This window comes from Sarcophilus harrisii, chromosome X (assembly GCF_902635505.1).
Source record: "Sarcophilus harrisii chromosome X, mSarHar1.11, whole genome shotgun sequence".
NCBI classification, from domain to species: Eukaryota; Metazoa; Chordata; class Mammalia; order Dasyuromorphia; family Dasyuridae; genus Sarcophilus; species Sarcophilus harrisii.
Genome location: NC_045432.1, coordinates 71,875,813 through 71,892,337, shown reverse-complemented (window position 1 = coordinate 71,892,337; position 16,525 = coordinate 71,875,813).

Below are 16,525 nucleotides of genomic sequence, written 5' to 3'. Positions count from 1 at the left end.
AATTCCAAGGCAGAAAAGAGTACTTATGCTCACTCAAAGACCAGAGCACAGGCCAGGACAGTAGTCAACACTTCTCCTTGGGTCATATCACCTTGGAAAAATTGGAGGCTTCCAGGTCCCTAGAAGTAGCTCTGAAAACCCCTGAGGCTTGGGGCAGTGCACCCTCCAGCCTGGAAGCAGCAATATTGTAAGATGATCAGCTGTGAATGACGTAACTGTTCTTAGCAATTCAATGATCCAAGATAACTCTGAAGGACTTAGGATGACAAATGCTATCGGTCCCCAGACAAAGAAGTGATGGTGTCTGGATACAGATTGAAACGGACTTTTTTATGTTCTTTTTTTCTTGGGGCTTTTTCTTGGTCTGTGTTTTCTTTTACATCATGACTATTAAAGCAATGTTTTGTATGACTATGTATATATATATAACCTATATTGAATTGTTTGCCCGCTCGATGGGGGTAGGGGGAGGAAGGGAGGAAGGGAGAGACTTTAGAACTCAAAGTTTTAAAAGACAAGTATTCGAAATTGCTTTTACATGTTGACTGGGGAAAACACAATACTGAATAAACAAAATGTACAACATTAATAAACAGCATTCTGCCTCTAAATGATGGGACGCCATGGACACAGTGTTCAGAGAATTGAGGTTGAGGCTCATCCATGGGCCAGTGGAGAGAATATCATGGTGAGTGTGTGCAGATCACAATGCAGGACAAATGAGGAATTATGGAAAAGAAGCTGCAAAAAGGTGTCATCAAAAAATGGACAAAAAGAAAAGATGGGCTTAGGACCCAGTGGGAGCATGGGCGCACATGGAGAACATGGAAAACAGTTGCCCAGGAGGTGTGGACATGGATAAGTTATGATCTAGATGGTTGGAAAGACTACCCAGAGATTTCCACTGAAGCACTGGTATAATAGAAGGCTAATTTAAATTTTTTTTCTAAAAAGTTGTTCCCAGAGAAGCCAAAAAATTAGTAATTTTATCGACAACAACATTTGAGTTCTATGTTGCCATTGCTCATTTTTTAATCATTTTTCTTTCTTTTTTTTTATTGCAAACCAACTATAAAGTCTGACTCTCTGCTTATTGTTATGAGCATACTCCTTGAATGTGAAAGTGTTGCATGAGCAGGTCTGAGTCATTCACCTGTCTTATCTCCCTCCACCCCTTTTCAGATTTCTAGTGTCTGTTAGCCTACCACCTTTAAGTACTCACTGAAGATATAAACGTCTCATCCTTTTCTGTTACTGACAGGAGCAACACTTCAGTGCTCTGCTGAAGGGGCAGCTCTGGTCACCCTGGATTTCCAACAAAGAATAGATTATATTGAATTTAACCCTTTGTGATCTAACCTGAAATAAACCCGGACACAACAGTTCACGTGCAATTGGACATCAGCTCACGTTACTTTGACCGTAAAAAAGAAATTGTTTGCCCAGTTGGAGGTGCACTAGGAAGCTGATACGATGGGAAGCACTTTCATGTCCTACCTAATATAATAAGGTTTGACTTTTGTTCTTTGAGCAATTTAACACAGTATGGATTTCATTATCCTAGGAGAACCATTGACCAAAAAAAAAATAATAAAAGCTCATATTGCAATCAGAAGTCTAATGACCTTGTATGAAAAGGAACTTTGTAAATCCTCTCCACTTAAAAGAAAATTGGACAGGGACTTGCCTTACTGTCAAAGGAACAAGGGTGTGATGGTTAGGAGCGGGTGAGTGAGCTGACCTTAGGGGATCTTTTCATACACCACATCTACAACTCTGTGGTTCAGCTCTTACTGTTTCCATAGCGAAATGAACCAGACACATTGAAGCGAGTAGCTATATTTTCTCATTGGTCAGTTTTGAGCCGGCAAGGTTAATGTTGAGATCGACACGGAGAACGTTCTCCTTTCGGAACGAAATGTGAATGTACTCAGCGTCTGCAGGTTCAAGATTGATTGATGAGGGAAATAACCAGGAAGCAAGCTGGTGAGGTGATGAACTTGAACTTGTATCTCTATCAGCACGAGCCAGCTTCCAGGCCCCACCAGTTCCAACTGCTGAAAGCATCTTGAGCCTGGGTGATGGCCCTGCACTCCTCATCTAGAGCAGATGTTTGCTCTGGAAATAGGCTTCCCTCTTCAACATGAGCCGTCAGCTGCCATTAGAATCTGCTAGCTTGTCATTTGCTTGGTTACACGTTCGTTGTGGACAGATTGGGAGGCCCTGAATGTTTTGGAATGAAACCGGAGAAAATGGCGGCCATCACCTTACAACACACATTCACCCCCTGCTGGGTCGTGGGACCATGAACAGGAAAAGAAAGTTTGATAGCATTTACCAGGAAATGCCGAGTCCCTAACCCACACTCATCTTAACAAAATGTGGCCCAGAATCAATCTTTCTGTTACTGATAGGGTGAGAAAATGCAATTCTACTTCTGACTTCCTCACAGAGTCCAAGGCCATAGCATCAGAGGTTTAGCCTGCAAGGAATCCGAAAAACCATCTACTTGAGGACTTGGTAATGTGATATTTTTGGTGTTAACGGGCCACTTTTGAAATCCGGTCAACTTTGTGGATCCTTTTTCAGGATCATGTTTTTAAGTATATAAAATATAATATATGATGTCACATAGGAAATCCGTTATATTGAAATACAGTCATCAAAATATTTTCAAGTACAAGTTCATAGGCCCCAGGTTAAGAATCCTGGATGTAGCCTGACCTGATCATTTTACAGAAGGGGAAACTGAGACCCAAGGAAGTTGTACATGGCCAAGCTGGGTTTGGATACCGAGTCCACTTTTTTCCATTACAGATGCTTCAAAGGGAGGAAAACAACACTGAGTGGGGGAGGAGCGAACAATGAGTCTGGGGCTCCTGTGCCTCTATCCCAAGAAAGGGAACTCTTCATGCTGGTTTTTTTCTTCTGGCTTTTCTACCCCTCCCTCTTGTCTTCTCCTCCTCTTGGGCCTTCCCTCCTGTGTTCTCCCTGCTTCTTGCCTTCTCCTGGCCCCAAGAGAAACCACCTGTCAGAACAAACAAACCTCCCAGCCAAAGACAGGACTTCTCTTAAAGCCCGGTTTTGACAGTGCCCCCTCCTTCTCCTCCCCTCCTTTCCCATCCCTCGCCTCCCTTTTCCCCTTCTCTCCTTCTCCCCTCCTCTCTCCTCTTCTCCCCTTCCCTTCCTTCCCACTTTCTCCCTTCTTTCCCCTTCCTTCCCTCCCTCCCCTCTTTCCCCCTTCTTCCCCCCATTCTCCTCCATTACTGATTTCACTGCCTATATGAGAGCACTCATGGGATCACTTGAAAACTGTTCCCTGTGCTGGACTGAGTGGAGCCCAAGTGTGGTTAAGTCTCTAAAATAATCTTGTTTTGTTTTTAAGTTTGCCCCCTTTTATCTGTAATTCCACAGCCATTCCCCACCACCCCCTAAGTCCTGTTTGCATCAGTGAGGCTTCTCTTGTCCCTGATAGAAGGGGGCAATATACCCTTTCCCACTCTGCTAGATTTGCAGGTTGCAAGGGCCAGGTGCCAGGGTCCTGCGCTGTAAGGGGGCATTGTGCTGCAGCTACATTTCATTAGCACTTTGCGGAGGGAAAGTGCCTTCCGGACTTGAGCGGATCGCTGGACCTAAACTCCCGGCCTTTCCAGGGGGTATTTCTCTCCCCCGTCATTCAAAAGTCTGACATTTGTGGACCGGCTGCCAGTGCAAAAAGAGAAACACAGGTGAGGAGAGGGAACACTTGGGTATGGACCTGGGCAAAGGTCCAGAGGTGGGAGATGAAATAGTGAACAGGAACAGCAGGGAGACCAGCTGGGCTGGAAGGTTGAGGGCCAGGTGGACAGGGCCCAATGCCAAATAAGGATGGAAAGGTAGGTAGACCGGATGCAGGTTGGGAAGGGATCTAAATGATGAACAAAGGCCTTTGTACTTCATCTGAGAGGCAATCAGGAGCCACTCAGGTTTCCAGACCCAGGAAATATAGTAGTCAGAGCTCCCTGAGCACTTTGGAAGATGATTTTGATACCTTTGTGGAAAATGTATTTAAGATAGAGGCCCTGCCTTTGTGGGAAAACAAAATTACCATCAGTAAGGAACGTCTAATAATGAAAATTGGTACAGTTAAGATTCATCTTTTTGCACATTGAATACGCCATCTGCAACCGTAATCCCTTCTGTGGAATCAAGACCAGGGAACGAGGTAGTTATGGTCAGGTCCCTGTGGATTTCAACATTTGAAGAAAAGCGACGAAGTTCCTATTTCCGGTGAAATTCTCCATATTCTGTTCGGTCTCAGGATTCCCCGGGAAAGTCGGTGAGAAGGCTCCCCCCGCCCACCCCCCGCAAGACGGGATAATGGAACACAAGCTTTGGTTTCCATCTGCTCTGTGTGGGCCAGATTCTCTAGCCCTTTCTCTCTCTCCTGCTCCACTGGGAACAGGTCTACACCCTCCAGAAGGGGGATGGGAAGAGGCTACCAGATGAATGAGTTCCTCGGAGAGTTTAGTCAAGGAGTCTTTGTCAGACAATTGTCATCAATCCAGTGTCATCAGGGACTAATTAGTATGTGATTAAATCCAGGACTAAAAAAAGTCCACTCTCAGAAAGAACAATTGCAGGGGTAGAGATGGCCTGGCTAATGAGGGGACCAACACGCAGGCCCAGGAAGTTTGTCGTTACATAGGCTGGAGAGGCCTGGCCTCCACCTCAGAGCACGCATCGGTGCCCCTTCTGGAGAATGGTTCCAGAGGGTCCCTGCGGTTGGTGGCTGGCCAGCCCAAACCCATTGCCCCAGCTCTGGGCCTAGCTGCACCAAGGAACAGGTGACCCATTGGATGGCCCACCGAGATGCTAGGAGTCTGGGGGTTTAAGGAGGTCCGGCCCAAACCACTCAAAGGAAGTCAGAAAGTGGGGATTTCAACAGTGGCCACACCCATGTCTCCCATGAGGCAGCAGGTGTACCATTCACCACCTGTGTGACCTTGAGTATGTTATTTCTGTTCTCCAGGTAGGCCCCTTGGTAAGAATGACCTAGATGGCCTCTGAGTCCCTTCAAAGTGCTAGCTCTATAACCACCTTCTGCCGTCCCCTCTCTGGGTCTTAAACAGGGACAGGGATGTGTTTTGAGAAGGGTCCACCAGTGGGTTGACTGGCCAAGCACAAAGAAGACAAGGATCCTGATCACTCAGTTTCCAGCTGGGGTCATGGGTAACGATAACATCTTCCATCTGTATTCCTCAGCAAAGGCCTGAGAGTTAGGAGGCAATTACCATGAATGCCTCAGAACGTGAAAACTGTCAAATAAGCAGCCGAAGTTCAGTGGCGGAGGCAGGCCGGATGGTCACAGCATAGAAATAAGCTTGGGGATCGCCATCCCCTCTTTTCCACTTCAGGGGAATTGGCAGCACCTCGGCGGGAGGCCTGGAGCTTGCCCGGCTTCCTGCTCCTCCTCCGTCTCCGGCCATCAACACACAGTCTGACAAGTCTTCCTTCTGCCCCAGTAGCTGCTGGACAAGCCCAGCTCACCTCTGGTTCTGGTCTGGCCTGCACAGGATGGCAGGAGACTGATAGTCCCCATAGGCCATTCCTCTTAAAGAAGAAGGGAAGCTCTCCAATGACCTCAGTGCAGCCAGGTTAGACATCAGCAAGGACCAAAGGCTGGGATTGTTGCCTGCCTTTGGTGGCCCCTGAGATTGCTGGGAAGGGCATTCTTAAGAGCTAGGAAAAAGAGAGAAAGCATACTTGGGTAATTCACTGAGAGTGGGGACCGGCATTGGCCAGATTCCTGCCAGATGGGCCTCCTGGGAGCCAATGGTCAGGAGACTTCAAGCCCTTTCAGGCTGTCAACTTCTGGATCAGGGACCAGCTGGGATTTCAGGTATAAGGAGTTGATTGGCCAAAAGCATGGGCCAGTGGGCAGAGGGGCAGGGCCAGAGAGTGGTATGCTTCACTGGTCCCCAAAGTCTCCTTAAGGCTAGTCTGCAAGCCCAGGCTTTGTGGGGGGGGGGCGGTAATTGTTGGCCGGTTCTCTTGTCACGTGGCCCAAGATCTTGGGGGAAGGAGCACCCATACCAGTGAAGGCCCGGGACTCTATTTCCATGGGGCTTCTTCTTTACAGAATCCCGGGACGGAGAGGGGGCCTCAGAGGCTGTGGCAGTGTCAAAGGACTTCCATCTCCAGGCTTCTCTAGAAGTGATCATTCCGCTTCTACCAGAAAGCTTCCAGCAAAGGGGAGCCCTCCATTTCCAAGAGAGCCCAGCGTCACCATTGCCCAGGCCGCCGTGGGTCAGGAACGTGACTCATTCATGGGACGGCTATTTGTTGAGCCCCTCCTAGGTGCCAGGCCCCGGGCTTCAGAGCCAGAGAGGTCTTCAAGAACAGGTGTTTGGCAGAAGATGGAAGGGAGGCTCATAGATAGCAAAGATCTCACCAGGATTACTTGCCTAGTTAGTGGTTAAAGCCAGACCCCAACCCGGTTTGTCTGAGACCCAGACCACGGCCTTTTCCCCCCTCAGGTACCTTCTCTGGGTACTTTAACCCAATAGAACCTTTAGTGAGCATTAAAACCTACATATTGTAAGGGAGCGCCTCGAAGGTAGCAACACACCTGAGCTAATTCCGGCTTCCTCCCATCCAGTCCCATGTTCTTTTCCAAAAGGCACAGCATCCCCAATAGTTCTTAGCATAAGGCATTGTCCGGTGGGTTAGAAAGAACTGGGAACAAAATGGAAGGCGCTCAGGATGAACAGGCCACGAGATAGCCACCTATTTTCCTGCCAGGATCAAAGAGGCCAGCTGGGCTGCTGAGCAAAGCAGAATAAATCCCCTGGCTCCGTTAGGCCTGAGCTGGCAGGCTGCTAAAAGCCCATGAGAAATTGCTGGGGGCCTCCCCCATGGATTTTCGGGAGCGTGGATGGACGCCCGAGAGGAGGTTTCTGAGGTGATGTCTTATCCCTGCTGGCAAAGGGCCTTGACATTAAGGCCTGCCTGCTGCCCTCTTTGAAAATGCAGAAAGTACAGGGAGGGGTAACCAATTAATTCATTGTGAGCTCTTAGAATGATCAAAAAAGGAGATGAGCTGGACAGGTGGCAGGACAGGGGGTATCCCAGGAGGGGCAGCCTGCGGATGCTGCTCTATCCTTGCCACCCTAGAGAAGGTGTGAACCCGTTGTTGCGAACTCACAGGCAGACACCGACTGAGATCCGGAATACAGCCAGAAATCCAAAGGGCTGGGAAAAATTTTAGAGCTAATTAATTAGGGGAAATCAGGGCAGGTGGGTAGTGCAGTGGATAGACTGTCAGGTGTGGAATCGGGAAGGTTCATCTTCTTGAGTTCAAATGTGGCCTCAGACATTTCCTAGCTGGGTGACCCTGGGAAAGTCACTTTACTCTGCTTGCCTCAGTTTCCCCATCTGTAAATGAGCAGGAGAAGGAAATGGCAAATCACTCGAACATCTTCGTCAAGAAAATCCCAGATGGGATCACAAAGAATCAGACGCAGATGAAGTGACCGAATGAATAACAATCAAAGGGACTAACTTATATTCTTCCTGAAAAATGGCCCCAGATGTTAGGTATTTTTGACACCCAGTCTCACGGTTAGCATTCAGAAGGGAAAACAGAGCCTTCACTCGTGATTTTTATGGCCGGGGCAAATAGTCCAAAATACACCCGGGTTGAGCTGAACAAAACCGCCCTTAGCTCAATTGTTGCCAGGGTCGGGAGGCCCCTCAGTCCCTCAAATGGGATCTGGTTGATGACCGTGGCACTCAGAAGCTGCCTATTTTAACTAACTCTTCTAGTTAACCAGATGTTAAGTTCAGTTGCTTCTGTATTGCTGACTGACTGCAAATACTAAATGTTAGTGCCTTAGTGAAGCTCTGATCACCCTGGCCTGGTTAGTCATGAGGATGAATTCTTTTTAGCTTTGAAATCAGCTCCTGGAGCCCCCGTTTTCATCCCACGGGCCCCAAGATGATCTGCAATCCAGCTTAGGACACTGGCGTAGACTCTGAAAGGAATGTTTGGAACAGAGGTACACTCACATGGGTCCAGCCAAGGCATTTTCTGCCAGCCAACTTCCTCTGGTTCTGGACACAACATAGAACTGAGACTCCTCTGGGTCCTGAGCGCCTCTGCGGCAGCCCTGGGCTTTCCCTGCGGTGGCGCTGGCTTTCGGTGACGTGGCACATCGAAGGCTCCTAGCACGGGTGGGCTCGCCTTCTCTTAGGGGGTCATGTAACAATATTCCATTTCACTTACACTCCTTAAGATGCCTTGATCATGGAGCTTCCTTTGATCCACCATATTGCTACTTTTATGCTCTGGTACAGGATCGGATAGGTGGCCGAGCCACTGCCAATGGCCGAGAGTTTGTTAGGAGGGGAGCCTCGAATTTTAGCGTCCTGATTCGCCCTCTGATGCTGCCTCAGAGGCCACGGAGCAAGTCTGAGGTGCAGGGCCCACATGGGCCTGTCCCCTCCATGTGCCATCATTCAGGGCTAACGTCCGGTGGCTCTGCTCTGGCCTGGGTCAGTGCTGTTCCCCGTGGCCTGGTGGAAACTGAAGGATTGTACGGCAAGTCCCCGACTTAATTCACATCCTCTCACACTATATTTGGAATCCGATGGCTCGTTTTTGTTTCCTCTGAGCATCATCGTTTTATTCCAATAAAGTACAACATTAGCAGTAATTATTATAAGCTATAAATTGTTCTTTAAGATCAGTTAGAAATGGGAGACAGAAGCAAAGTTAGAGTAGGATTTGGCACCGGTTTTTTATTTTTATTTTTTTCTAAAGCTTTTTATTTTCAAAACATATGCCTGCATAACCCTTGCCTAGCCTTGCATTTCAGATTTTTCCCATCCTTCCCCCACCCCTCCCCTCGTCCAATGGCTCTCGTTGGTACTTTTCCAACCTTGGGGAGACCCCGACTGTTTACCCCAACGTGAACTGGATCCTTCTAGGACCCCAAAGGAGAGAGGTTTCCCCTCGACACAAAGATTGGAAATGTAGGAGAAGGGGCGTAAGTCAGATTTCCCAGCTGTGCTTCAGGAGGGAGTCCGGGACGGCTCTGGACACGCAGTTAGGAAATCCCGGGTCCGAATCCCCCCTTGGATACTCACTGGATGATCTTGGGCAGGTCACTGAACCTGCCTCCCTCATTTTTCTCATATAGAAAATGGGGGCGATGATTGTTGTTGAGGGAGCAAATGAGGTAAAGGAGGATTTCAAAGCACTTTGACGACCCTGAAGCCATCCAAGTGGCCACTGATTACGATTGCCAAATGCCACTGACAAAAAGGCCCATGGATGACGGCCGCCAGCGATCTGCTGGGTGTGAAGGCCCGTCCTTTCGCAAAGACCTCACTAGCTTCCTTTTCACAGGGTATTGTCCTCAGCGACTCATCTCAAGGTCTGGGCCCCCCAGATTAGGAAGGACATTTGAGAAGGTCTAGGGGAGCACTAGGGTGGAAAAGGGGCTCAGGCTCGGGCCAGACTGGGAAGGCACGTTTAAAAAGGAGAAGAAAAGATTCAGGAGAACGCGAGGACTGCCTTCACGTGTTTGAAGGACTGACGTGAGAAGAAGGGATCGGGTTTGGCCCATGTGGTCCCTGGGACCACAGGGGGGAAGTTGCAAAGAGGCAAATGTAGGTTGGATTTTGTGTAGCATTTCCTAATAGCAACACCTGGCCCAAAGTGGATTGAGCTGCCCAGAAAGTAACGGGTCTCCCAAGGAGGCCTTGGAGGCCTTGGAGGCGAGTTCTTGCGGCCCTCGTTGGATGGGTTGTCACCTGGATTCTTATGGGCAGCCGGCTGGCAGTGCAGTGTGGGGAGTGCCCAGGCTGGAATCAGGAGGACCCCAGCTCTTCCTAGCCCTGGGACCCTCAGCAAATCACTTTGAGCTCTGGGATCCTCAGCGAGTCACTGTGCCCTACTTGCCTCAGTTTCCTTATTTGTAAAATGAGTTGGAGAAGGAAATGGCCAACTGTTCCAGTAGCTTTGCCAAGAAAACCCCTAATAGGGTCACTGAGAGTGGGTCAATTCTAACTGAATAACAAGAAGCAGCCTGGATTCTTGCTCAATTTCGGGGTGGATCAGATGGCCCCTGAGCTCCATCAGAAGCCAAGGACCATTCGGAGATGGTACTATGTTGTCCATGCCCATCTGGACAACAGGCAAGGGACCAGATCTTGGCTCAGATTCAAAGACTACAGAGGGGGGACCTTGGCAATCATTTAATTCAATCACCTCCTTTAACAGATGGGGAAACTGAGGCCCTCTGAAGAACATTGCCAAGCTGGGTCTCCTACCTCCTTTTCTAGTCTGGGATCGAGCCCAGCATGAGGGGGTATTCTGGGGGCCCGGAGATGAGAGAGGCCCCTGCAGTGCTGGGTTTTGTGCCGATTTATCAGCTAGGCTTTTTTCATCTTCAGAAGTCGCTGGCCGGAGCTCAGCCGCCACGCGTTCGTCTGCGGCAAGCTGCGCAGGTTTGGGGCCGGCCCGTCTGGGCAGGGAGAGGAATGTGATTTGAGGTCCCCAGCCGGCCACCTTGATTTCATTCATTCCGCCGTTATCCAGTTGACTTTACAAGAGTAAGCAGAGGGAGAAGGTAAATTCAAAGAATGATTTCTTGAGTCCAAAGGTGGGGGAAATGTGGCAATCGCATTAGTGTCTAAATCTGAAACCTTGCCAGGGGCGTTCACGCCATCATTCCTGTCTCGGGTGGCTGGAGAGGGCCGCCTCACCTGCTCGCCTCGCCTGAAGTATTTGTGTGGCGGCTGCTCCTGCCTCCCCACCCCCACCCCGGCAGGAAGTGACTGCCCGGCTTTGTTCAGGAACTCATAAAGGAGAGAAATGGAAGGGGGTGTGCCCTTGCTTTATCGGCAATATTCACCCCCACAACCCAGAGCCCTCCGGGGCCCCTTTCCTGTAGACTGCTCCATTTTTCTAGCCAGAGGCAGGGGCGGTGAGCAGAGACAGCCAGGTACTGAATGATGGTGGGGGTCCCTCAAAGTCAGGGAGCTTCCAGGACGTGTTGGAATTCCCCAGGGGATGCGACCGGAGGGGACGCCCATCCCCCGAGACCTCCCCCGTCTCCCTCCCGTCAGAAATCGTCCTGCTGGGGATCCAACCCAACCCGCTAAGAATTCACTGCAGGACCTCCTGTGTGGCAGAGTTGGAAACATGAGACGAGTCCCTTCTCACCAGGAGTCACGTTCATTCAGAAGCAACAAGCACCCAGACAAATAAGAAAACAGATACAAAGTGATTTCAGGGGGCACCAATATTGCCAGGAAGGACTTAGGCAGGGGGCGGCACTGGAGCTGAGCTTTAAAGGGAGCTAGTTGGCGTCTGAGTCGAGGAACTGAGGAGGTAGGTGTTCCAGGTGTGAGGCCCAGCCTGCACAAAGGCCCCGGGGAAGGAGATGGACTGCCGGGTATGGGGAACAGAAGTGGGTCAGTTTGGCTTAGTATATTAGGGCCTGCATAAGGATAGGTGAAGACATTGTCCTCTGTTAAAATACAAACACTCCCAAGATGGCTAAGATACTGAGCCCCATCAACTCCCAAGAGCACCTTAGCTTATCATGGCCTTTCACCTTGGAAATGACTCAACACAAGAAAATTGCCCTCTTCAGGGAAAGAAAGATGGAAGCTGCTTTAGGGCCAACATCTAGGGTGGGGAGGTGGATCAGAAGGATTTGGAAGGGGAATCTTCTCCGAGCACCAAGTGAAAACCAGTGGCCGAGGACGGCCCGCCTCGCTTAATTCACTCTGATTCAATAAAGATTTATTAAACACCTACTCTGGGCCTAGCAGTGTGCTTGGCTAGGAAAAACACCCTCTGGGAGCTTATAATCTAATAGGAGAAAACCGCACAAAGGAGCCAAGCACGGCAGGGAGACACAGTCACCAGGGGAAGTTCCAAATGGCCCCAGCCCTCCCGAATGAGAGCCTTGGGAGGCCTTAACTGCCCCACCTTTCAGGCCTCCAATCACAGAAAAGAAGCAGCTGAAGGGGAGCAGAGAGGGTGCCGAGCCAATTTACTAATGATGAGATTTCAGGTGTTTGGCTTCTTCTGTGGAGGCCGGGGAAGGCCCAATGTCTCCTGGAGTGAGGGAGAACACAGCCATCCATGGAATGGGGAGTGACTCGGAATGAAACGAAAGCCGTGGCATCCTTTGACAAGTGAGTAACCTCTCTTCTACTTTGCTTCTGAACATATGGTCCTTTTTAAAAAATCAGTTTTGTAAATTGGCCACTGGACTCAATCTTGCTAAGTTGCTTGACCCTGACGAGGAAGCTTATTATTTTTGATTTTTTTATTAAAGCTTTTTATTTTTCAAAACATATTCTTGGACGGTTCTTCAACATTAGCCCTTGTGAAACCCTATGTTCCAATTTCCCCCCTTCCCCCACACCCTCCCCTAGTTGGCAGGTGACCCAAAACATGTTAAACATAGTAAAAAATATATGTTAAATCCAATATATGCATATGGCTTTATATAATTATCTTGCTGTACAAGAAAATCAAATCAAAAAGGGAAAAAATGAGATAAAATAAAATGCGAGCAAACAAACAACAAAAAGAGTGGAAACGCTATGTTGTGATCCACCCTCAGTTTCCATAGGCCTCTCTCTGGGTGTAGCTGACTCTCTTCATCACTGAACAGTTAGAACTGGTTTGAATCATCTCATTGCTGAAGAGGGCCACATCCATCAGCATTGATCATCATATAGTCTCGTTGTTGAAGTATCTCATCATCTCCTGGTCCTCATTTCACTCGGCATCAGTTCGTGTAAGTCTCTCCAGGCCTTTCTGAAATCATCCTGTTGGTCATTTCTTACAGAACAATAATATTCCATAACATTCACATACCATAATTTATTTACCCATTCCCCAGCTGATGAGCAGCCACTCAGTTTCCAGTTTCTGGTCACTACAAACAGGGCTGCCACAAACATTCGTGCACATACAGGTCCCTTTCCCTTCTTTATAATCTCTTTGGGATATAAGCCCAGTAGTAACACTGCTGGATCAAAGGGTCTGCACAGTTTGATAACTTTTTGAGCATAGTTCCAAACTGCTCTCCAGAATGGCTGGATGTGTTCACAATTCCACCAACAATGCATCAGTGTCCCAGTTTTCCCACATCCCCTCCAACATTCGGCATTATCTTTTCTTGTCATCTTAGCCAATCTGACAGGTGTGTAGTGGTATCTCAGAGTTGTCTTAATTTACATTTCTCTGATTAATAATGACTTGGAGCATCTTTTCATATGAAAGGAAATGGTTTTAATTTCTTCATCTGAGAATTGTCTGCTCATGTCATTTGACCATTTATCAACTAGAGAATGGCTTGAATTCTTATAAATTTGAGTCAATCCTCTATATATTTTAGAAATGAGGCCTTGATCAGAACTCTTGAATGTAAAAATGTCTTCCCAGTTTATTGGGAAGCTTACTCTTTATCATCGCTGCTCCCACTCACCTCGTAGGAACCAAGAGCCGGGCAAATGCTATGTGGCAAATAACGACGACTGCCATTTTATACAGCGAGACAAGATGTGACGGCGCACCCTGTGCAACCACGGAGGACGTGAGCTTGGGTTTTCAGGGAGATGGAGACAGGAGTCCAGAAAGGGTGGAGTCACCTTAAGGAGGTGGGAGGGGAGCCACCAGTATGCCACAGATTACTGTGGGATCATGAGAACAATAACAGCGACCAGTAGTAGCCATACAGAGGCTAGTGGGCACAGAGCCGCCCTCTGAGAAGCCCCCCTCTGATAGGTACCAGCTGGGTGACCCTGAAGGAGCACTTCCACCTCTCTGTGCTTTGGGAAATTCTGTAAGACGCTAAATTGCAACATAGCGCTTCAGTGGAGGGAGTTTCTTTACGGGGAGTGCCATAATTTCACAAAATCACAATCGGTCCAGGCCAATAATAATAACGGGCAGCATTTCTAGAGCAACATTAAGATTTGCCACACCTTTTACATAAACATCTCATTGTATCCTCACAGCAGCTTTGACAAGCGGATGCCGTCGGAGTCTCCATTTTGCAGATAGAGAAACTAAGGCTCAGAGAGATGAAGCGGCTTGCCCAAGACAAAATATACCACATTAGAGGGCCACAGGGAGTGTCGTTTGAAACAAGTAGAACCAAATTTCTCCCCAGTAGACTGTAAACTCCCTTAAGGCAGGAACCGTTTTCTACTCCATGTTCGCAGCATAAGGCTTGGCAAAGAAATCGGGCTAGTGCCTCAATGTTCTTATCTGTAAAATGGGGATAATCCTAGCACCTACATCCTAGAGTTGTGAAGATCGAGAGAGATGGCACATGGACATCGCCTTCTGTACTTTAAAGCACAACATGTATGCCAGCTATGATTATTATTAAGGATTTGAACTGAAATGGGAGGAGCCTGAAAGCTGAGGAAGCTGAACTAATCAGCTCTCTGGAGGAAATTGGGTTGGGACTTGTAGGTGAGCCGGCTGTATCTTGGAAGAAGAGTTTGGGGCTCGGGTTCAAATGGAGTCACTTAACCTGGCCAGTTTTCTCTTTCAGCCTCCAGCAGACACTGCCAGGAGTGGGCCGGCGTTGCCTGGAGCCAGAACGGGCCAGAGGCAGAGAGGGCGCTGGGGTTACCCAGGCAGGCCAGCACAGCACAGTCCCCTCTGAAAACATCTTCTTCTTTCTTAGATTCAGTCAGAGACACAGAGAAAAAGAGAGAGTAAGAGACACACAGAGAGACAGATTCAGAAGAAGAGAGAGACAGCAGAGAGATTCAGACGGACAGACAAGGAGAGAAAGCCAAACACACAGAGAAACACGCAGAAAGAGAAGGGGAGACAGAGCGTGGCAGACAGACAAAGTCACACAGAGAGACACACAGAGAACAACGGAGATGCAGAGACCGAGAGAGATAGAGACAGACACAGGGCCCATTGCCTCAGCTGCTCCCACACTTACTGACCCTCGGCCTGTCTGGGCACGGATGGATGGGAAGGGGTGGGGCGGGTTGACACAACCTTCGAAAGCTTGGCTATTAGTGGAGGGACTTGGGAAGAGCTTGGATGTCCTGGACTCTCCCCGAACTGGGCTTTCTAGTTGGCTGCAGTCAGCTAGCCATTCTCATTAACTTGGATACCATGACACCATCCTTCTTCCGGACTCCCGGAGACCCTCCCCAGTCAGGCAGGACAGCCCCGAGCCCAGTACGTCAGGACTGCTCCTTTGGGTGTCCGTCCTGACTTCCCACCTCCCTGGGATGTTGACGGTGAGGACCGGAACGGTCGGCTCGGCGTATCACAATCACGGACAAGGCCATGATCGTGGCGTGTGCCATGGGGAAATGCTATTGGTTCAATGACTTATAAACAGGCTTCATCCCCCCTACCTGGGGCAAGTGTGCTTATGTCCAACAATTCGGAGAAGCCCGGAGTCCTGAGTAAAAATCCCAAGGAGGGGGAAAGGCAGGAGGCAGGGGTGCTGCCATAGGTGTTCGCCCAAGTCAGTGACCACTTATACACCACACTTCAGGGGCATCCTGGGTAACGACTCCTGGGGGAGCCCCCAGGGGGCAGGCGTGTCTGAATGGCAACGAGTCAGTGGAGTAGCCATCAAGTCCCACGTCATTCCCATCAATGGGGTCGTCCTCGCCATTGTCGCCATCGAGCATGGATGGTCACCGCCAGAAGGTCTATGGCGTTCTTTGCCCATGGACACTGACAAAACCCTAAACCGTGCCAGCGCCCCGGGAGATGGCTGCTATTCTCATCCCCAGTTGGCAAACGAAGTGAGTCCTGTCCAACTTAAATGACTTGTCCAAAGTCACATGGGTGATAATAAGTGTCTTGGATTGGAATCAGAGCCAGGTTTTGGGGAACCACTGAGCCCCGTGAAAATCAGACAATTGGACTGCTGGGCGGCCCAAGGGAGGGGAGAGGAGAACCCGATTTCCCGTGAGTCCCCTGGCTGCACTGGGATGATATGCATTTCTATTTGCTGTATATAAAATAGTGTTATCCCCGCCTGTATTTTATCACTTTCGAAAATATCATGTTCCATCCTTTGTTGAATTTATCAACATTGCCCTGTGCTGTCAGGGTACATTTTCCCATTTCCAGAGTTCACTACGGATTTTACAGCCAATTATGGATTCAGTCTCTGGCAGGATCGAGTTATTTCAGGAAGATAGTGCCCTGGACAGTTAAGAGAAGGCAGGCTGGGCAGTGGTGCCAGTGAGTTGGTGGGCACAGCGGGCCTGGAACAGATTGTGTCCTCCGGGGGCCTTGGATTCCCCAATGGGGGATGGGCAGAGACTTCAGGCTTTTCCTCTGCCCACCCCACCCCGATCATACCCCCCACCTGCCGCCCCTTCCCCTCCCAAGTTTCTTGCTCTTTCAGACCAGGGCAGTCTGTGCTCTAGAAGTCAGCTGGCTTTGGCTTCTCCACTTAGACTTACAAAGGCCTCCGAAGTAGCTGTGGCTGCCTGGGGAGGGGCGAATCGCACT